The sequence below is a fragment of the Hyaena hyaena genome, unplaced genomic scaffold, assembly GCF_003009895.1.
Source record: "Hyaena hyaena isolate Hyena2069 unplaced genomic scaffold, ASM300989v1 scaffold_665, whole genome shotgun sequence".
Classification (NCBI taxonomy): Eukaryota; Metazoa; Chordata; class Mammalia; order Carnivora; family Hyaenidae; genus Hyaena; species Hyaena hyaena.
Genome location: NW_024081300.1, coordinates 359,272 through 382,134, shown reverse-complemented (window position 1 = coordinate 382,134; position 22,863 = coordinate 359,272).

Below are 22,863 nucleotides of genomic sequence, written 5' to 3'. Positions count from 1 at the left end.
GTGCTCAGAGGTTCAAGTACTGTTCAGAGCTCTGCTTTGAGAGATTAAAAAAGTAGCCACAGTCCCTGGGAGCTGAAAGTCTTTGGCTCAAAGTCTGAAAATTCTCTCCTTTGAGAAGCAGACATCTGACAGGAGCTGCAAAGTCGGCAAATCTAATTTCAGACTACCTAGAAAATAAAAATAGGATCCCAAGTTCAGCTGTAATGGCTTTGAGGAGGATTCAGAAGACTTGGCAAACACAAGTGTTTATGTGAATGTGATTAGGCAGGCAGCTCCTTCTCCAACCAGCCTAGACCTTGAGGGGCCTCTTTTGCCTCCATTGGGAGTTACAGCAGATCCAAACTAAAGGAAACACAAATCGCCACATCTTATTGTCTTCTTCTTCTCTGGCCTTTGGTGATGTCAAAAGGCTGTTGACCTAAGAACCTGAACATACGAATCTACAAAATGGCTCAACGTTCAAAAGTTTGATCAATTTTCCCAAGAAGGGTCCATGTGGAGTGCTGATTTTCCTTACGGTATCTCTCATCTAGCTTTCTTGATCAACTCACATTAGTTTAAAAAGAATATTAATTCATCAATATTCACCCAAACTCTGTGATTAGAGGTAGAAGACACCTTTTAGCTTATATGTTGAACTCACAGATACTCTTTGAGAAGTATTCCCCTCCATCCTCCACAGGACTAGTGTACCCCTGCTCTCTAGGCATACTTGTACCATGTGAGTGTTTCCCTGCTTACAGTTGATAGCTAAAAGGATGATATCTAGTTTAAGCTAGACCAATCAGATCTTCTTTTTATGGATTATGAAATCTAAGAGATTTAGGGGATTAGCCACCCATCTGAGCTGCTCTATTACGTGAAGGCAGTATAATCTGGAGAATTGTTAGGGAAGGCTTTGCTATGAATATGGAAAAGTAAAGAAAGCCTATTGGAGGGAGAGTGATGAGAGGAGAGAATGATAAAGACAGTGAGACATAGGCCAATGAAGGGAGAAACTGCAAGTGGAGGGAAAAAGCGATAAAGAGACACAAAGAAACATGAGACAGAGCCAGAGGCAAAGGTGAGTGACAGCTACCAGGGAAGGAGAGACAGAGCAAGAGATTAAGAGATTAAAAACTGCCTGAGTTTCACATTTCTTTTTTAAGTCATTTGAGAGGCCCAGCTGCCTTGGGGTTGCATGGATAACACAGTGTTCTCTCAATAATTCCCTCTTTTATTATTTGAGCTTTGTTGTTCTCTGTTAATTGTGACTAAGAGTTTTAACTCTAAACAACTTGGCACTTATTCAGAAAGTGGTGCTCGTGAAAAGAAAAAAGAATTTAAAAGTACGAGCCAAAAAGTGACACATTCTGGATTTTGACACATTTGGAGAATACTTATGCTTCTCCATATCCATTCAAGGACTGTCTAATTATTTAAGGTTAATGAAACCTTCACCATCAAAAGCAATTTAATTCAGTTCTGAAACTAGGAATGTCAACTAAAAGTTGATATAATTATATGATGGTAGAGGAAGTAAATGTATTTAAGTTTGAAGGAAATAGAATGGAGATTGTTAAAGAGAACCACATACTTAGTTAACATACTAAAGCTCAGCCAAAGGGGCTGAAGCCTCCCTTGAGAGAGTGCCTTTGGAAACCAAAATGGAAGTCAGGGAAGTGGGTGGTGCCCAGCCAGATGGGAGCAGTTGAATGGGGATTAACACATTGTATTATTGTTGTATATTGTATGTGGCCTCACCTGGCCACACTGTATATTATTTCCAGTCACTCCCCTGGACTCAGTTTTTACAACTAAACATGACTGCCTAAACGCATCATGCCATTTCATGCCTCTATCTGTTTCTACTTTTCCTTTTGCTTCCAATGCTCTTATCTTACTCCTCCACGGATAAACCTTATGCACCTTCCAGTACTCTGCTTGTAACATTGCCCATTCTGGTGCCTTCCTTAGCTCACTCTGGACAAATCTGAACACCTCCTCCTCTGTTGTGTCTATTGCATTTGGCCCTGATGTTTGTTATATGCTAGGAACTGTTCTAGATGTTGGAAACAGTAAGAAGCAAAACCCTTGATTCACTGGTACTTACATTCTACTTTGGGAGACAGACAGTAGGCATATAATCAAATAAATACATAATCTTCTCTACTGATGAATACTCTGGAAAAGAACAAGCTGTGTAAGGTAGTGATTGATGGGGAAGGGAATGGGATCTTATTCTAGTAGTTTTCATATGTAGATCTAATTGTCCCTGTGTCTCTTCAGCCAACTATGAGCTTTGAGAAGGACCTTCAGTCCTTTGAGAAGGACTCTGGCACATAGAAAGTGCTCAGTAAACTTATAAAACAAGTAGGACATATCAAGACCACAAATTCAGTGTTTCACAGTCAACAAAATGCTCTTTCAGGTTTTACAAGTAGCAGATAGGCTAGAGAATTAACCAATTTCCCAGTGAATGACAGAAAATTATTTTATTCACTCAAATATATAAGTATCATATTTTTCTGACTTCACCCAGGAATGTAATTAACCAGAAAGCTCTCACTATTGGTACCAAACATCAATATTCCGTTTCTCAGTTTCATAAATAGCTGTGTAGACTTGGCCCCACATTCCACTTTCACTGGCTTCAATTATTTAATGCCATGCTTTCCCATCCAAAATCTGCTGTTTATTATCTGTTTGTCTCACATTATTTTTTCAGCCACCAACCCAGCTAGGTTGTAATTTTCAATCCAGTACAGTGGGGTTTGTTGTCTGACTTCCATTCGAAATACTGCTTAATTTGGCTATGGGGAACCCTGAAGGGCTGAACTACTTGGCTGGAATATGATGCAGTTTGTTCAGTAAGAATATCCAACTCATTTCTGATTATAGGCAAAAGGATGGAGGTATAGAAAATGCTCTGTTAAGTTGGAGCGCAACAATAAAAAAGCCAGAGTCTTGGATTTGGAAGGCAATAAAAGGCATAGGCTTTGGGACCAGCTAGGGCTTTGTTTGTATTTCTGTTTTGCAACTTATTATTATAGTGTTTTTGGACACATCAGTCCAGGTTCCTCCTCTGAAAACGAGGATAATAATACCTACTTTTCAGTGTTGCCACAACAATCAAATGTAGTGTCTGCAAAGCACCCAGAAAATAAAATTATTAATAGAGCTTGATCAAAGGGGGTAATATTGTTAGAAGGAAATCTATATTTAAGAGATTCTTCCCTCTGTATCATATCTGAAAACTAACTGTGTCCAGACAAACTCATGCCCTTGGATTCAAAGTAGGGATTTATATTTAAGAACACAATACGAGACCACATAGTCTGGGTTTAAACCTCTTCTAGTTGTATGGCCTTGGGCAGATTACTTACCCTGTAATGCCTGTCTCATCTGTAAAAAGGAAATAGTCATAGTACCTTTTGCCTAGGATTATTGTGAAGTTGAGTTAAGACATTCAAGTTCCTAAGAATGAGAATCACGAACGCCAGCTTCTAGTCTCATTGACACCACTCATCAGAAGTAGGATCTTAGACAGAGTTAGTGTCCTTGTGCCTTGGTGTTTCTTGTGGGAAATGAAGGAATTGGCCTCTAAGATCCTTTTTATCTCTGGAATGCAAGCATTGTGGTGCTGCTTGAGATGAAGCTAGTTTTATTGTATCCCTCTGTTTAGCACCATTAGGGAATGTTGTGTGACCCATTCCTTCTTTGTTGAATGGATCTGACCACTTTGTACTACTCAAAAATTTCCTGGGTGAGTAATGCCCTCATCTCAGTGAAATGTACATGTATTTGAGGGCAGGGATGGTGCTCATTTTGTATTCCTGTTAGGGCCAGATTGTGAGAAGACTTGATGATTTTTATCTACTTATCTAGATAGGATGTTCAACAATATTTACTTTTCTGTTAGAACAGTGGGGGACAAAAGAAGAGGTAGTGTTGACAGAAGTAAAATCTTGTGACTCTGAAAGAATATCTCTGAGACCCATGCATAACCCTAGGTTCACAGCATGAAAATGTTCATACAGACTTAGGATCTTCCAATATGGAAAGCTCAAGATTCTTAGAATTAGCCCCTATACTGCTGGTAAACCTTATTCGAATAATTTTTAAACACTTTTTTTTTAACAGTTTAAATCTTTCTCTTGACCACTAAAGAAAAATCTCTTTGGAACACTTACTAGAGCTACATTATCAACTTAGCATTTATTTTTTTCATTATAAAATACTTATTCAAGTCATTGAATTGAACCACTGATAAACTCAACATTCTATTTTTTAATATGTCCTAAACATCTGACTCAGCACCATCTTTTTTTGCAGTTTCTTCATTTCTCCTTTGTTTATATCATCAAATCGAGCCTTTTTTCACTAAGACACTGTTCTATCAATTGCTTCTCAATTGTTATTCCATACACTAGTGGAGGCATAAAGAGAAAGCCCCAATGGGCTGTGAATGATGGTCAGTAAACCAGATTCACTCATCAGCCAAGAGACTCATTCTACATCAGTAGATTTCTTTGGTGGCAAGCAACATAAATTAACTCTACCAACATTAAATAGAAAAAGGAATTTATTTAGAAGGAGATGTGGGGAGATCACAGAATAAAAAGGAAAAGTTGTGAGTCAAGTAATTGAGACAAAGACCAAATGGCCCACAAATCCTAAAATATTTCCTAGCTAGCCTTTTACAGAAAAACCTTGGCAATCTCTACTCAAAATAATGGGAATGAATGGACAATATTTTCAGGATATCATGGCCGGGCTGGATCTTCCCCAGTCATTTTCAATTCTTATATCTCTTGTTTCAAAGATCCAAATTCCTTGGAGCGAGGTTGATGAACTGAACTTGGACCAAATGCCCAGACTTTTTCCAGGGTCGAGCTAGGTTCTTCGGCTAACATTCCCACTAAGGGGTTATTCAAAGGGTGAGGCACAGAGCCCCAAAGTATACCCAAGGAGTTGTTGCTAAAGAATGGAGAATACATGCCAGTCAGGCTGAAATAACAGATGTCCAGTAAACACACTCCCACACAGCAGCCTTGCAGCAATTCAGATTCGTGCTTCAAAAAATTAAAATATATACCACGCATGCACACACACACACACACATACACACACACACTGCAAGTTAGAAGCTTCAGGGTGCTCACAAATAGTCAAAACCAGGAATGATAATGTATTTAGGGTCTACTATATTCCAATTCTCCTGGTCCCAAAGGCATCAGAAATAGCACTGAGGGTAAAGCCAAAATAACAGGACTGACATTTATGAGCAAATCATGTCATCTACACCAGCCTCGGTATCCCCAACCTTCCCTGCCTATCTAACAGGTTCAGGCTCAGGTATGGAATAGGTGCTTTAGGCTAGATATTCAATAGAACTTAGCCTAGCCCCATACAACTAGCCACTATTTTTACCACTTCTTCAAACAGTGTCTTTGGGTTCTGGAAAAAAAAAGTGAAAGGAAGGAATAGCTTTTTCCACAAGAAGGGCAATATTATATCTATCTGAAAACTACATCCTACCCTCAGGTCATTGGTGGATGGATGAAACTTGCAACTTGGATGAGGATGGATATTCAAGAGGGAGTGAGAAAGGCTTGATTCTGGTCTGAAAAGCACTTGCCCAGCCAGTCACAGGCATGACATGACTAAGCTTCGCACAAGAGCAATATTATATATAAGTTGATGGCTTTCCCCTCAATCTGCGCCAGAGGACAGTTGGAAGCATGAATCAGTACTCGTATGACCTACATATTTCTCTAGCCCATATCTTGATTCTCCTGCCATCTTGATATTTCCATGTGAGTGTCCATTTCAACCTGCTGCAGTGATATATTTTCATTTCTCTTACAAGCATATTCCAGTTTCTCCACTTCTGTGAACAGCAGAGCCATTCTTCTAATTGCTCAAGCCAGGAATCTGGGAGTCTCCCTTTTTCTCTTTCCAACAATAATTCTATCAACAAATCCTGTCAATTTTACCTCCCAAAAATATCTTGAAAGAATCCAATCCCCTACGATTTCTACTGCTAGTCCCTGCCTAAGCCATAATCTTCACTCTCCTGGCCTTCTAGCAGGTCCAGGTCCATTCTTGACCTTTACAACCGAGTGGCAAAATGACCTTTGTGAGGCAAAATCCTAGATCCCATCAATCTCCTGCTTAAAAGCTGTCACTTTCCGTGGCTTTTAGGATCCAAGGCAAACCCTTTCATGGCTCACATGTTTCTCACCTCGTGTGACTGTCTCTCTCTCTTCCTCAGGATCCTCAAGACACACTTGCCTTTCTTCAGTTGCTTTTTGCTTTGCACCTGCCTATATACCCTTTTACCTGTTGGTCTGATTTCATACTGCTCAGCAGACTTAATTTCCCATACCAGGGAAGTTTACCAAGTTAGCCCTCCCTATTTCTTTCTTTTAAAGTGTCCTGTTCCCTCCACTGTAGCACTTAGACAGAGATATTTGGTGCTTGCTTACTTGTTTAATACACATCTTCCCTGTCACGCTGCAAGCTCCACAGAGATGGTGGGGGAGGGGGGACCTCACCCATCTTATTCATTATTAATCTCCAGCCCTGAACATGATGCTGAACTCATACTAGACACTCAATAAATACCAAATTACAAAATATGAATGCCCAAATTGGCCTTCGATTCTTTATGGTTTCCACTATCTCATTTCTTATTTCATCAATTTCTTTCCTCCCATCTGCTTAGAGATGTGTAGTTTGCAAAGCTCTTTCTTTGTCTTTCTCCGTGAAGAAAGCAGGAAAGCTGAGCTCATCCTTTTTATGCACTTGAAGAAAACAACATTCAGGTTGTTTAAGGGACTTGCCTAAGGCTTAAGGGCAGCCTGTGTGTGGCAAAACCAAAACCAGAACCCAGTATATCAGATGCCTTAACTCTTCTATCCTAGGTGGTTAGTTGTTATCAACAACGGATTAAAACTATACTGAAATACAGGAAGAGGATAGTCCTGTAGAAGAGAAAAAGAGGCGAGTCCTATTTAGTCTTAATTCTATTGTTTGTCTCCTCAGGTTAACTAGCAAATAAGGCTCATTTTTGCATTCTGCTCCAAGCAAAGCCAGACAGAAAAGCCTGTCTCTGGAATTTTATAATTGGAAACTCTTTTCAGGTTTTATGAAGATGTATTATAAGTGAGGCATTATACTGGGTAATAAAGCTAGCTTCATTGACTGCAGCAATGATGGAAAGTAATTAAAAACCTGTGGTCATACTAGATTTTAATTAGTGTAATGGACATGTCTAAAATGCAGGTATATCCATTCATTATTCTGTTTGAATTCCATATTCCCTAAAACATTAATATGTGAAAGTATGTCTCCAAACAGAATGACTCCATATAATGGATTGTTTTAACCATGGACATTATTTTAAATACTGGCTGAGGACAGTTAATATTTTCAGAAATATTATCTAGGTATTTTTTCATGGAAAATTTCTGCTATCATAGAGCCACATTAGCCCCTTCCTTCTCAATTTGCTTTCTACAAAAGCAACTTATCCCTTTATAATTTGTAGAAAAGTGCATCAGCACTGTGTCTGAGCATGGCTATTCAAATATCATGATTATCTGTTTTTGTCCTTGAAATTAAAATAACATGTAAAACAATGTGCTTCCTCCCCAGTTATATGTCTTGACTTATTCAAGGATAAAATAATCCACAAAAATAAGTATTTTGGTTTAAAAATATAAGAACGAAATTATCTGGTTCAGCTACCCATAGCAAGTAATTAACAAATGTGGGTTATCTGTAACTATGGATGCCAACAATCTCCCCCATCCTTGTATGCACATGTCTCTACTCCCACCAAGAGGTGGGACGTATTCTCCCTCCTTTAAGCTGAAGTGGACCTGCCACTTGCTTTGACTAATGGAATGTAACAAAAGTGGCACTGTGAATTCCAAACAAGGAGCCCTTAAAACTATTAGCAAACTATTAGCAGCATTCAGTTGTGGCCTCTTGGGATCTAGTTCCCATATAAAGAATCCCAGGTACTTCTGCTAAATGATGAGAGACCTCATGGAGAGAGGCCCAGCCAGTTCCAGCCATTGTTATCACCCCCAATAAGGCGCCAGACATATGAATGAATCTTAGCTTTTCCAGCTCTTGCTTGAAGGCATATGTGTGACTCAGCCAGTACCACATGAAGCAGTGACCAACTGTATCCAAGTGTCAAGCTCAAATTTCAGAGTCATAAGAAAATAAGTGGTTCTTGTTTTAAGCTACTATATTTTGGGGTGATATTTTATGCAGAATAGATAACTGAAATACCAAGATGATCACACTTGTCTTGCTCCATGTAGTCATAAGCAAAGTTGTTCAGTTCAATACCCCATTTATTGAACAACTACTACGAGTACTGGTTATGATTAATACACAGGTGTAGACTTTCAGGAGCTTCTTGTCTAAAGAAAGATACAGAAGTAGAATCACAGAATTACAACATATTTTAAGTGCTCATACTGAGCTGTGCAGTTGAGGACTATTAAGGCCAATCTGCTAGATCAGAGAAGATTGAGGGAGGGGACAACTAATCTGAGTCCTAAAGAGTAAGTAAGCATTATTCAGATGTAAAAAGAAAAGGGGGTATGAAAAGCATTGGAGGAGACTGTGTAGGGGGAGGGAAGTAGGGGTCATAGTAGGGGAACTGGAAGAAGTTTGGTATTCACTAGAGTGTGGTGTGAAACTAGGGCTGTTGGGAGGTAAGCCTGGGGAAGATGCCAAATGTCATAATAAGGAGCTTGGTCTATTTGGTAAACATATGGAACAGATTATACGTTGGGCAGGGATCAGAAATAGCTTATTAAAGGGAGTAGTTAGGATATGTGCATTAATGGGATCCACATCTATCATTGGTAACAGCCTGGACTCTTTCAGTTGTGACAGAATCTTAATACAGGGTGGATTAAGTAAAAGAGAATATTTTGTGAATCACATGGCATGGAAGGAAACTGAGACAGCTCCCAGAATTGGAAGAAGAGCTGGATTCTTCCAAGAATCTGGGATTCAAGGAACAGAACCAGAACCTCAAATCACCAGGAAATGTTCGATCCCCTACCAGAATCCCATTCGCTGATTCTTGTGGTTATTTCCTTGTATTTCTAAAAACTAAGCCTAAACTACTTTTTTTTCTCAAAATCCCAAATGTAAACACTTTCCACCCACTTCCTCTTGAGATAGATGAAGATTTTAGTTCTGTCACATGCCATTTCCCTTGCCTCTACCCCTTTCGGTAGAATTATATCACATTTTTTGATTAACTATACATCAGTGCATTTATTATTATGACTATGTAAATATTTCTCACTGCTCAGTGAAGTGGTGTACCATCATTACGTTTAATTTCCTATATTACTTCTGTGTTACCTGAAGTTCAAATTGACTTCTTTTTATTGCTCAGTTTTATGTAAATCAATGAACTCTTGCCACACATTCTCATAACTCTTCAAAACACTTTCAATACATTTTTTCCCTAATGTCAAACTTATAACGTCTTGGTTTAAATTTATTTTTGAAGACATTTCTCCACTGTTCTACTCCAAGCTGGACCACCATCTCTCTGAAGCCATTTGAGCCCTGAGTTTTCTCTTAGCCACCGTTTTGGGTTGCAGCTCATCTTTTCTGGATTCCATTCTTCTTAGTCCATTTTTACGTTTTACTGAAACACAGCCAAAGGTGGCATTGAAGGTAATTACTTTGACATATAAAAACCTGAAAACTGTCTTTCCCCCATCCTCATACTTGATTGATAGTTTGGAAGGCATAAAATTCTAGGTTGAAAACAATTCCCCCTTCCCCCCCAAATTTGAAGCTATTAGTTCGTTGTCTCTTTCAGTCTGGTTATTGAGAACTCTGATGCCATTTGGATTTCTGATTTTTTTTTTTTGTGAAGTGCACCCCTACTCACTCCAGAAAATTTTATATTCTTCTCTTCATCCAGATCTTCTGAAATGTCATGATGATGCTTCATCTTAGGTCTGTTTACTTCCATTGTGATGGGTACTTGGTAGGGTATTTGAACCTGGACACTCATGTCTTTAAGTCCTTGAACATTTCATAGAATTCTTTCTTTATTACTGCCAAAACTTCAGGCAGTGAATTCTACACTTTGATCATTTTATTGCTTATTACTTATTGTTTTGTGCCACTCTTTTCATTGTTTCATGTGTGTTACTGCTTCCTCAGCAGTGTGTTGGGAGTTTCCTCACTCTCAACACTGTATGGTCCTCACAGTAGCTTAGCATATTCTGTAGTGAAAATTCTAAATGGAATGATACTTTGTTACTTTAAAATCTGGACAGACCAATGAGAGAAGCCCATTCATTTCAAACAACTTTAAGCTCTATTGCTTTTTTTTTTTTTTTGAGATTAAAATCTAGATCTGTTTTGTTCCAAAGTAAACTGCATTCCTCAGTCATTTGTGAAGAGAGGCTAGTTCCCTGTCCATGTCCATATCTCCTTAGCTTTAGCCTCTATGCAAAAGGTTGCTATAATCGATTGGATGGTATCCCCTCTAAATTCCTGTCCATATGGAAGCTCAGAATGTGACATTGTTTGGAAGCAAGATCTTTGAGCATGTAATTAGTTACGGATTGAGATGAGATTATACTGGATTAGGGTGGTCTCTAAGTCCAGTGACTGCTGTCTTTATGGAAGAGGAGAGGACACACAAAGACACAGGCACAAAGAGAAGGTGATATGATAGTGGAGGCAGAGTTGAAATCATAGGTCTACAAGCCAAGGAACGCCTAAGATTGCTAACAACACTAACATCAAGGAGAGAGGCATGAGGAATGGTTTCTTCCTCAGAGACTTCAGAGAGAACCAATCTTGCTCATACCTTGATTTTGTACCTCTTGTGTCCTGAATGGTGAGAAAAGAAATTTCTGTTGTTTTAAGCCACTCAGTTTGTGGTAATTTGTTACAGCAGTCCTAGGAAACTTATACAGCTATGTTTTGTGAACCTCCATGATGAGGGTTTTTTTTTTTTTCTCATTATGAAAGCACATTTGGCTTGCATATGAACAAACCAAAGATGCCTGGAAGCCACCATCAACCAGTGGTGTAAGAAGAATGGTGAGTTCATATCCCAAATTACTTACATTTGTTTTGACAACTCTCAAGTGTGTTCTATACTACCCTCCAGACTCTCCCAAATGGACCAAGTTCCAGTTGCCTATCATAGTGATTAGCTTGATAACACATACAGATCTTCCTCGACTTATGGTGGGGTTACCTCCTAATAAACACATCATCAGTTAAAAATATCATAAGTCAAGGTGCATTTGATATACCTCACTTACCAAACATCATAGTGTAGCCTAGCCAACCCTACCATCTAGAACACTTACCTTAGCCAACAGTTGGACAAAATCATTTCATGCAAAGCCTAGTTTATAATAAGGTATTGAGCAACTCATGTAATTTATTGAGTACTATACTGAAACTGAAAAACAGAATGACTGTATGGGTACAGAATGATTCTGTGATTGTATGTCACTTCCTTGACCCTTCTGATTGCAGGGCTGACTGCGAGCGGCCATGCTGTGGCTGCCCAGCATCATGAGAGAACGCTGTGCTGTATATCGCCAGCCCAGAAAAAGATTCACATTCAAAGTTTGAGGTTCAGTTCCTACCGAATGTGTATCGCCTTAACACCAGCATAAAATCGAAAAATCTGAAGTTAAAAGTTGGGGACCATCTGTACTTTAACAGCTTTCTTTCCTTCCCCATCCCACAACCCTACTGTTGTTCTGAGATCACCTCCCAAATTAACAACTTCAGCTCTAATCCACATCTGAGTCAGCTTCCGAGAGATCCCAAACCAAACCATCTCCTCTGTTCTCAGTTCTCTTTCTTTAGGATTCTAGTTAATCAACTAATGAGCTCACCCAATGAAGCTTCTAATTTTCTTACTGTTTACCTCCAACTGTCCACCCTTTTGTAGTTTGCTATCATTATTGTTGTTTTACTTTTTTGAGGAAGAAATTTCCTGTGTATATCTCCTAACTATTTTTTCCACCATCATACTTTTATTTCCAATAAGTGTTGTTCCTTTTATATAGGCATTTCTTCTTGTTTCATGAATGCACTGTCTTCTCTTACCTAGTTGAAGATAGTTTTATGATTTGTTTTTTCTTCCTCTCTTTGCATTGTCTCTGTTTATTATAGCATCTTTTACTTTATTTTTCCTTTTCTCTTATAGATTAATGGCTTATGTCAAATATTTGCTTCATTTTTTGAGTAAGGTATGAAAACGTGAGTGGAAAGTTTCTGTGTAGGGTTGGGGCTTGTTACCTAATGGACTCATTTTAAATTTCATGGCCAGCTGGATATTTTATTTGGGATTTTATTTGAGATCCCCAAGCAGAACTTTTGTGGCGGGGGAGTTCTGTTTCTCCAGAGAAGGATCCTTCAATCTTACGCATGGGGCAAGGTTAAGCCAGTAGAAGGCCTGCTAGTTAGAACTTTGGAAGGGATGAAGCCATGGGGCTATGTATCTTATTGCAGTGAGTAGGCTTTCATTTAGGTCTATATTTTCTATTTGTACCTCACTCACTTTCCTCTGTGCTTAGGCTCCTGGATCTGAAGCCGCTTTGGTTCACTGCCATCAGGGACCTTTCTTTCTATTTGTGAGGTGTCATAGAAGTAGAGATCTAGGAACCTAGAAGTACCATTGTTGTTGTTGTTGTTGTTTTTAATTTTTTAAGTGTTTATTTTTGAGAAAGAGAGACAGAGCCTGAGCAGAAGAGGGGCAGAGAGGGAGGGAAACACAGAATCCACAGCAGGCTCCAGGCTCTGAGCTGTCAGCCCAAATATTGGGCTTGAACCCATGAACCCCGAGATCATGACCTAAGTCAAAATCAGACGCTTAACCGACTAAGCCACCCAGGTGCCTCAATGGGTTTTTCCGACTTTCAAAACCACCTCCCTGTTTTCAGCCTGACTGTCTCCATCTGAAAAACCAGATGCCCTCAATTCTTGAGCTTTTATGAAGTTCTTCATTACAATCTAACATCATTCTTACAACTGCCTTCTCTCTTCATATATTATGTTTTGGGAGTTATATATTTAATTTAATCAATGATGATTTAATACAAAGTGGAGTTTATATCTCTGTATTCCTTCATCTTCTGGGGGGTGATTTTCAAGAGGAGGAAGTTGACTTTACATTTTTACCTTAAAACTTGAACTCTAGGAAGTAGATTTTAAGTGGCCAAGGCAACTGACTTACAAGCAGCTGATTTTTACATTAATTAGACACGCATCAAAACTAAAATTAAGAGCACTTAAATAAAATATTACTCCTATCTTATTACTTTTTTTCATGTACACTTACAGATATAAAGCCTTTGAAGACAGAAGTCCCCACAATTCTGTTCTTTCCTATACTATCCGGAGCTGGTTGACAGATCTATAAAGTCAGTTGAGAATGAATAAAAGAAACCATGCATGCCTGCAATTTGCCTCCAGCTATAAACATTCCAAGATTATCATTCATATTCACAACCTTTGCAAACCTATTTTTCTCATTTCTTTCTCACCTCCAAGCACTTCTACAATGTGCACAATGGAAAACTCACTTCATCTCCTTGTTTCAAACCTAAGCACTGCATCTCCTCAAGAAATAGACAGCCACTGTCTCATATGTTAAGTCCAACTATCAGTGACTCAGTTCTCTATAAAAAGAAATTCACACTTCCCTCTTCCCCTCTCAGAGTCCATAAACATGAAGAGCTTCTGGGAAAGGGAAAAAAATGTGGCTTTTCAAGGTGAACAGATAGGCAATAGTATGAGCAGAATGCATGTGCTCTGCTTGTCCAAGGAGAACAGGAAACCTAGCCATCAAAGAATGGTAGAGTTTCCCAAAAAGACCTCTAATAGAGAAAGCAACCATGTCAGATCCATTAGGCAATCACTGAATAGGCCTTCCCTTCTTGGAGAACCTCAGAGTCCATTAAGTCTCTGAGAAGTCTTGTAGTAAGCAGACCAACTTAACTTGGTTTAATCAAAGAGTTCAAAAATCTATTTGAGAGAAGAACTTACTGTTTCTCATATTAATAACTAATCATGTCAAGACTTGGTTTCTTATTCTGTAAAATAAAGATAATAGTATCTAGGCCAAAGGAACATTTTAAGTATTTAGTAAGGCAACCTATTTAAAGCATTTCAGTGGTGCCTTGGTTTATAATAAGTCCTCAGTAAATTTGAATTGTAGTTGTTTGTTTAATTGTAGTTTAATTGTGGTAGTTACAGTTTTTGTTGATGTTACTGATGATGGTAATACAATATTTTATGGGATCTACCTTGGGAAATGCTATATAAGTATGTCAATATTTGCACACCACAATCAATGAAACTTGTGAAGTGAGCAATTCTAAGACTATTCCAAGGCTCCCACTGGATCGGAAGTTCTAATATATCGCATAAAGTTCTCTGCCTTAATGATTTAAGCATGCTATTAGATCCCGTTGAAGTCCGGGCTAACCTTGGTCTCAGAAGAGTCACGGAGTCAGAAAACTGTACTTCAGGGATACAACATGGATGCATGGAAAGAGGCTTGATTTTGGACCCAGAACCCATCCGGATCCTGATCTTAGGTCTACTCTTTCCTGTCTGTGTGATCTTGGATAGTTTACTTAAGCTCTCTGGGCCTCAAGTTTCTCTGCTAGAAAACAAGGAAAGTGATTTCTAGTTCACAAGGTGGTTGAAAAGATTAATTGGGCTTATTTGTGGAAAGTGAGTGGCTTAGTGCCTGGAACGTATGAGGTTAATCCGTGCTGAGTTCTCTGTAGGTTCAGGTTTTTATATTACTTATACTGATGGCTCCTATGCTACTGCTGGAATCCAGAAACTTAGTCCTGCTTTTTACACAGGAAGGCATCAATTGTCTACTGATCACACTCTCCCCCGACCCTTTCATCACCTCTTTACCTTGTGTCTACTGAACTCAACCCTATGGGACATTATCCATGAGGTCCAAAGTGCTAAAACTTCACCACCTTAAAACAACTCAGTGATGGATGTGCTGTCCACTGAGGCAGGCAAACAGGGAAGAAAAATGGGAATATTGGGGCCATTTTACTTAACCAGAAAAATTTATATTCTAATGAACTCCAAACATAAGATTTTTACATAAAAAGGCTTGTCTCATTTGGTGTACATAACAGCCCTATAAAGTAGATGCTTCACTTAATATCCTCCTTGTGCAGAAGGAGGAACAGCCTCGGGACTGGTTTAGGATTTCTCCCAGGTAATATTATGTAACAGACCTAGGACTAGAACCCAGCCTTCTGCGCCCAAATAATAACGTATCAATGATGCATAACTACTATGACAAGGCCCAGCTTGGGTTATTCAAGCCCCTTACCTGCATTTCACATTTATTCTGGGAAAGACCTCTGGGAGGAGTGTGACATTATCTCCCTTGCACAGGTGAAAAAACAGGGGCGGCTGGAAAGTGGCAGAGCCAGGGTTTAAAATGAGGTCTGTGTGACTCCAAGGCCCTTGCCCTGCCCACTAAATTACCCAGACTCCCGGTACAACCCTTGGATCCTCTTAACAGCATAAAGGCCTTCAGTAAGTTGTGTTCTAGTGAACTAGCAGCCAGGGTTGCAAATGAGTTTTAATGAATACTTACTGTACACAAACACCTAGTTGGCTGTTCTTTAAACACAGGTTTCGAAATGTCTGGAAAGACTGGCAGAGTGAACAAGCCTTTCATCAGAATTGAGTTTAGCCACATTGCAAAGAGCTGCCAACGGCCAAGTCAGTTATCTGCCTAACACCCTTGGATTCCTGGGTTCTACTCTGCCTCTGATTATCCTACTGTGCCCACTCTCTCAGAGGGCATCCCCCATCCCGGGCAGCTTTGATTCTTTCCTTCATTTCTTCCAGATCAGAAATGGGGAATGCAAAACAGTTAACATTTCTGAGGAATTTTTCATGAGCCAGGCCCCATGCAAAACCCTTTATCTTCATCATTTTGTTTAATATTCTGAAGCCTTCACAGAGCTATTCTTATCAGCCCACTTTAGTCAATGAGAAAAGGCTTGGGGGATGCTGTGTGACTTGCACAGGGTCACACTGGGTGTAAGTGGTAGGGGTACAATTTTAACCTTGTCAGTCTAATTGGAAATGGCCTTCTTGCTGTTTTGCTAGACTGCCTCTTCTTTAGAGAGAATGAAAAAAAAAAAAAAACCACATTGAAACCAACACATAAGAAACACCAGCTGCCTTGTCATTTATCCTCAAACATTGATTCCAGTAAACCTAAGGACAGGGCCAAGAGCAGTTTGGATGACTTTGGAAGCGTACACTAGAAGTGAAATTGGTGATGATGTTTTTACCAACTTTTATCTATAAAGACTCCACCTCCACGTCTTCCAGTGGATTACAATGGCCTAGGGCAATGCTGGAGGTGACTCCATCAAATGCTATGCCTTAAAAATCTTAAAAGGCTCACTCTCAAGCTGCCCAGAGAAATAGGAGTAAACACAGTACCTCCCAAAGAGTAATTGCTTCCCCTCTCGTGACAATCCTATATATTTTTCTTGCTGGATTGTTTTGATTATAGAATGTATTCATTTTCTATTGCTGCCAAAAAAATTATCACAAACATAATGGCTTAAAACAATGCAAAATATCTTATGGTTTTGGAGGTCAGATGTCTCAAAGAGGTCTCACTGAAATAAAATTAAAGTGTCACCAGAGCTGCATTGCCTGGTGACAGAGCCTTCTGATGGCTCTAAGGGGGATCCTTTCCCAGCTTCTGAGGGCTTTGTCCACATTTCTTGACTGTGGCCCCTTCCTCCGTCTTCAAAGCCATCAATGGCCAGTCATACCTTTCTACTGCCTCCCTCTTCCACATTTAAGGACCCTTGTTAATGACAGTTGATTATCCACTTTATTCCACCTGCACATTGAATTCATCTTTGCCATTTATCATAATATAATGACAAGTTCTAGAGATAGGACATGGACCTATTTAAGGGCCATTTTTCTGCTTTCCACACAGAGCAACTTTAAATGCTCAGTCTTTGGATGGAATCCTTTAAAAGAGTGAGTAGTTAAAAACAGAAATGAGAACCTCAGCTAGGAAGATATTGATTTCAAGATGTGATAAAAGAAAATCAGTAGTAGCATCCATTATATTCAGAAAAATTTCAGTATACAAAGCACTGTTGTATGTTAATGCATTAATCTGCACTGCAAACTCTAAAGTCTTCACTACCCACTGTATATTCTGTATCAGAGATACCAAGACCCAGGGGTAACACACAAGTTGTGGCCAAGCTGCGTGCAAACCCAAGACTTCTGATTCCATGACCTGCTCTCTGTCTACTCTCCATAGTTACCCCCCAAAAAAGGTTCCCACCTCGCATGATGCATTTATTGACAAACGCCACACACAGCCTGCTGGCACTGAAAGTGCTGATTAGCTAAGTATATCTTGGAGACTCAGGCCATCTTCAACATTGGAACATTCTGGTCTCAGCTTCCAAGCTCATCCTTGGAAAAGGGTTTTCTTACTTTCCCTGAATCCTGAGATGAGTTCTGTTCTCTCTGGGGATTGGGTGGCAAGGAGTCTCAGCCCCATTTCCGTTTTGTACCTACAAGCCAAGGACAAACAACCTAGTCTTACTATTTGCCACTGTCTGTGGAAGGTAGAGAGACCAGACTACTTCTCAGTTTTAAAGACAGGAAAGTCCTGGGGAAACCAAGATGTGTTGGTCACTCTAATAGAAGGAGAGAAAATGTTTTTCAAAAATCCTGAATTGGACCCTGGCGTTCTTTCTAAAATATCCAAGAATTCTATTAATTGTCAAATATTCACTGGAATGAAAGTAAATATGCATGGATTCTTATCAAATATATTTGGGTCAAAACCGAGTTCTACTACTTACTGGCTCTTGAAAAGATGTGACCACTGATTGACCACTGAGCTGTGTCCAGGCTATCAAAGGCTCCTCATCCCCTCCCCTGTCCTTGGAATGGGGGCTCCACTTGCCTTTCCCACTGCCAGAAGCTACTTCCAGGACATAGCCTTGAGATAGTGAGGTGGTGTTGAAATTACCTACACAGTGTACTTGACTGAACCCAGTTAGAGCTGTTTATAAACTTGAAAGATTTGTTGGGTGGGTGTGGGGATCCATTCATCTTGCTGTCACCCAAGACAAGCCTTGTATGTAAACTCTCTTTGCTTATTAAACTGCTACCAACTAATCTGGAGTGGCCTGCCTCTTTGTTCGGTCTCTCCCTGCCTTCTGAGGACAGGAGCTGGCTTCAGATTACACACAGAAGCTCCTGAGAGGTCTGCAAACCAACACTAGCTCTGTAACCTTGGACAATCGCTTAACTGTTCTGGGCCCTCACCTTTCTCATCTGTGCAATAAGCATGGCAGAATTTCCATCCTAAAATCAGTGTGAGGATTGAATGAAACAGTGGATGCAAGTTTAGTATAGCACCAGGCTCTGAATAGCTGGTAGTCATTACTACTCTTACCTAACTAATTGGCTCAGTAAAATTTTTAAAAATTTTATATATATATGTGTGTGTGTGTGTGTGTGTGTGTGTGTGTGTGTATTTTTATATATAGGAAGAGTGGGCAGAGCAGCACAGTGCCAGGATTATGGCCACCTAGTCACACAAGTCTTAGTTCAAATCCAAACTTCTCTATTCCTTAGGGGGATGACCAATGATACATTTCTTTTTTTTTTTTTTTTAATGTCTTATTTACTTCTAGGAGACAGAGAGAGAGAGACAGCGTGAGCAGGGGAGGGTCAGAAAGAGAGGGAGTCACAGACTCTGAAACAGACTCTAGGCTCTGAGCTGGCAGTCAGTACAGAGCCTGACGCGGGGCTCGAACCCACGAACCGCGAGATCATGACCTAAGCAAAAGTCGGACGCTTAACCGACTAAGCCACCCAGGCGCCCCCCAATGATACATTTCTTACCCTTACTGACCCTCATCTGTAAAGAGAGTAATAGTATCTCTCTCAAAATATTATTATTTTAAGAAATAAATGAGAAGATACTAAGGTCGTAGCACAGCACATGTCCTGGTATATAATAAATATTCTTTCTTATTTTTTTAGCATTTATTCATTTTTTTTTAAATTTTTTTTTTTATGTTTTATTTATTTCTAGGAGAGAGAGAGAGAGACAGCATGAGCAGGGGAGGGTCAGAGAGAGAGGGAGTCACAGACTGAAACAGGCTCCAGGCTCTGAGCTGGCAGTCAGCACAGAGCCCGACGCGGGGCTCGAACCCGCGAACCGCGAGATCATGACCTAAGCGAAAGTCGGAGCTTAACCGACTAAGCTACCCTGGCGCCCCAGCATTTATTCATTTTTAATAGAGAGAGACAGAGTGTGATCTGGGGAGGGGCAGAGAGAGAGGAAGACACAGAATCAGAAGCAGGCTCCAGGCTCTGAGCTGTCAGCACAGAGCCCAACATGGGGCTTGAACTCACAAGCCACAAGATTATGACCTGGGCCTAAGTCAGATGCTCAACCAACTGAGCCACCCAGGCACCCCTATAATAAGTATTTTATAAGAAATCAGTATTACTACTTGAAGTAGTATATTAAGACTTTCTGATTGCAACTAAAAAAAAGTAAAGATTTTATTGGCTTAAAAAATCCAGGGATAGAGATAGCCTGAATCATGCTGGATTTTCTAGATGTAAATAATATTATCAAAACCTCTCTCTCACTCTCTTTTTCCATGTTTTGGTATCATTTCCCTCTGTGCTGACTTCATTCACAAACAAACTCTCCCCCTTTGATGGAAGAAACCTACCCTGCAGAAAGAAAACTGCTCCCTATAGTTCCAACAAAATTTGGGTATTGACTAGCACTGAACCCATTTGATTTCTGTCTCAAAACAAATCACTGTGGTTAGGGTAGTAGAATATGCCAGGTGGCTTGGGTCAACTGGCCATCTCTGGAACTGAAATAAGTGACTTCAAATCACTAGTTCTACTCTGACTAGGACAAGTAAATGGGGGTTCCCAAAGTAAAATTAGAAGAACCAGAATGGATTCTGGACAGGCAAAAACTACAGACATTCTCCATCATTGCATTATTATTATAGTAGTGTCTGAATTTTTTTTGAAGCCAACCCTGGCCAAGGAATAAAGGACAATCACACTGCTACTTACTGTGACACCTAAAAAACTTCCCATGTAATAAAATTTTGGTACCCTGGTTCATTCTGCTGGCTTGAATTTCCTAGGGGAAACAATACTGCCCCCATTAATAAGGAATTTTTAAGGCAAAGAGCAGGACTGGGATAGTTTTAATATCTGTGCATAAATTCCTTGACACTCCTACTTTCAAGATCTGGAGCTGAATTCCACTCCTCTTGAATATAGGTTGGACTTAATGAATCATTGCAGGTGAATGGAATATGACAGAGATGGTTGTATGTGACTTCTGAGCTAGGTCATAAAAGGCACTATAGCTGCCTTCTTGCTCTCCCTCTTGAAATGTTCATTTTGGGGGAGGTTGCCTGCCATGTTGTGAGGACACTCAAGAAGTCCTATGGAAAGGACCATGTGATGAAGAATCAAGGCTACCTGTCCATAGCCAGGGAGAAATGAAGGCCTCCAGTCAACAGCCAAGAGAGTGCACCATCTTGGAAGTGGATTCTCTAGTTTCACTCAAGTCTTCATTAATGCAGCCCCCGCTGACATTTCTACTACAGCTTTATGAGAGCCTTAGATCCAGAACCACCCAGGTTAGCATCTCCCTGAATTTCAGAAACTGTGGGAAATTACTAATGTTTGTTACTAAAGCCAGTAAGTGCTAAAGTAATTTGTTGTGCAGTAATGGATAACTAATAAAAGGCTAGAGAGAATCAGTGTAATAATATGGATGTGAGTATTAGAGGAAGTACCAGGAACCCTGAGTCTGTGTTCTGGATCTAAAATTAGGCAGCAATATCTTTGCATTAATAACTTATTTTCTCTGAGCATAAGTTTTTCCAAATGTGAACTGGGAAAGCGGTATATGCCTGCATATTTCACAAGGTACTAGAGACAATCCAAGTATATGATGTAGGTATTGCTTAAGGTAGTAAAACTGATCTTGCAACTACCTCATTAATTACATATAACCCTATCACAATGAACATGGGAACATACTTAATATTATTAATTCTATAAAGAACTGAGATCTTAGAATTGTAAAGGATTTCAATGTTTAGTTCATTTCCTTGCATTGTTGGCATTTCAGATTTGTCTTTCAGCCATGAAATCCAAGAAAGTTAAATGAATTGCTCAAGGTCACATAGAAACAAAATGGATCCTAGAAGGTAGCCTCTCTCACCTCAGCTTCTTTATCTGTAAAATGGAAAGAATAATACATAACACTGAAGGTTGTTGTCACTATAACCCTGTTGACCCACAGAGCCACGATTAAGAGCAGCATCGTGGCCCAAGAGCACACTCCTCTGGAAACTGAAAAATAACTTGAAAACAACAAGGCATTTGTTTGTATTTTAAGCAACTATGGAAATACGTGGAGGAGAAGACACCCTCATCCTTTATAGTTTCTGGCTCTTCTCCAGTCACCTAGCACCAGCCTGCAGCACCCCAAATCCTCTCATCCCCCTTTCTTCCCAACGGCTTCTTCCTCCTATGTATTTATGGGATTCTTCTCACAAGAGGAGACTGAATTGGCAAGTCCAGAATCCTCTTTGGTGGGCATGAGGCAGGTCATATGTCAATCATTTTTACCTGCCATTGCTGTCACTGGTCAGATTCTCTTCGACATAGACTCTGAGGCAGAGTGTAACATCTAAGGTTTTTTAAAGAAGGGTATTTGGGCCAAACACCTAATGAAGGGAGGGGAAGGAAGCAGGATTGGGCAGAGGGAAAAGTCAACCTGCCATGCAGGTCCAGTGACTGCCTCAGCTGACCCCAAAGGGAGTTTTGGAGTCAAAATGGCCCACCAGAGCTGTCCTGATTGTCCAGCCTTTACAGAGTCACCTTGATCAGTCATGCTTGCACGTCACTGGGGAAAGGCGGCTCTCTGCTGCCTGGGCACGTCACAGAGGGCTGATGAGACAAGCACTTCCAGCAGCAACAGCTTGAAGGGGGACCTGGGTGGCTCATCACCGTGTTTGCCACAGTCACACATGATATATGTGCCTGGCACCTCACAGGCAATGAATAAGTAATAGCCACTGGCTGGCTGTGGCTCCAGGCTTCCTCCTAACATTCCTGTGATCTCTCTTACAGTAATTATGACAGAGTTTACTATCTGCATCTTCAACCTGCAGACAACCCAGACTGAAACCAGTGGACAAAGAGTGAACCTCAGGAAACTCACACAATCCAAGGAGACTCTGCCCTTTTCATTGTACTCTTGTTTACCATGTAGGGAGTCTTGTCCTTACTGGGCCATTTCCAGAAGCTCTAGATCATGCAGAGATTTTGCTGGACTACCTGGGATCTGGTCCAGGGCAGGAAGCACTGGAGGAAGGATGTTCTGCCAGGCCCCCTGCTTCCTTGCTCAGCTTCTCTTCTTTGCTGTACACAGTTAGCACAGAGCTGCATCGGACAGTGCCCATGACTGTGCAATGCTCTGTACTCAGAGCCAGTAAAGTGAGTGCATGTTTATGCTGGAGTTAGGGATCTCCATAGGCAAAGTCTCAGTTGGCTCTTCAAAAGCAGGCAAGGGCAAGCCTGCTAATCATCAGCCGTAATAACGCTGTATAGGAAAAATCAGTTCAGTTGAAGATCACAGGTGGCCTTGAAGGAAAAGAGAAATGACCAGAGCTGAGCCTCAGGGAGACACAAAAGGGAGCGAGGGCAGCTGATTTCCCTTCCCTGGGAATG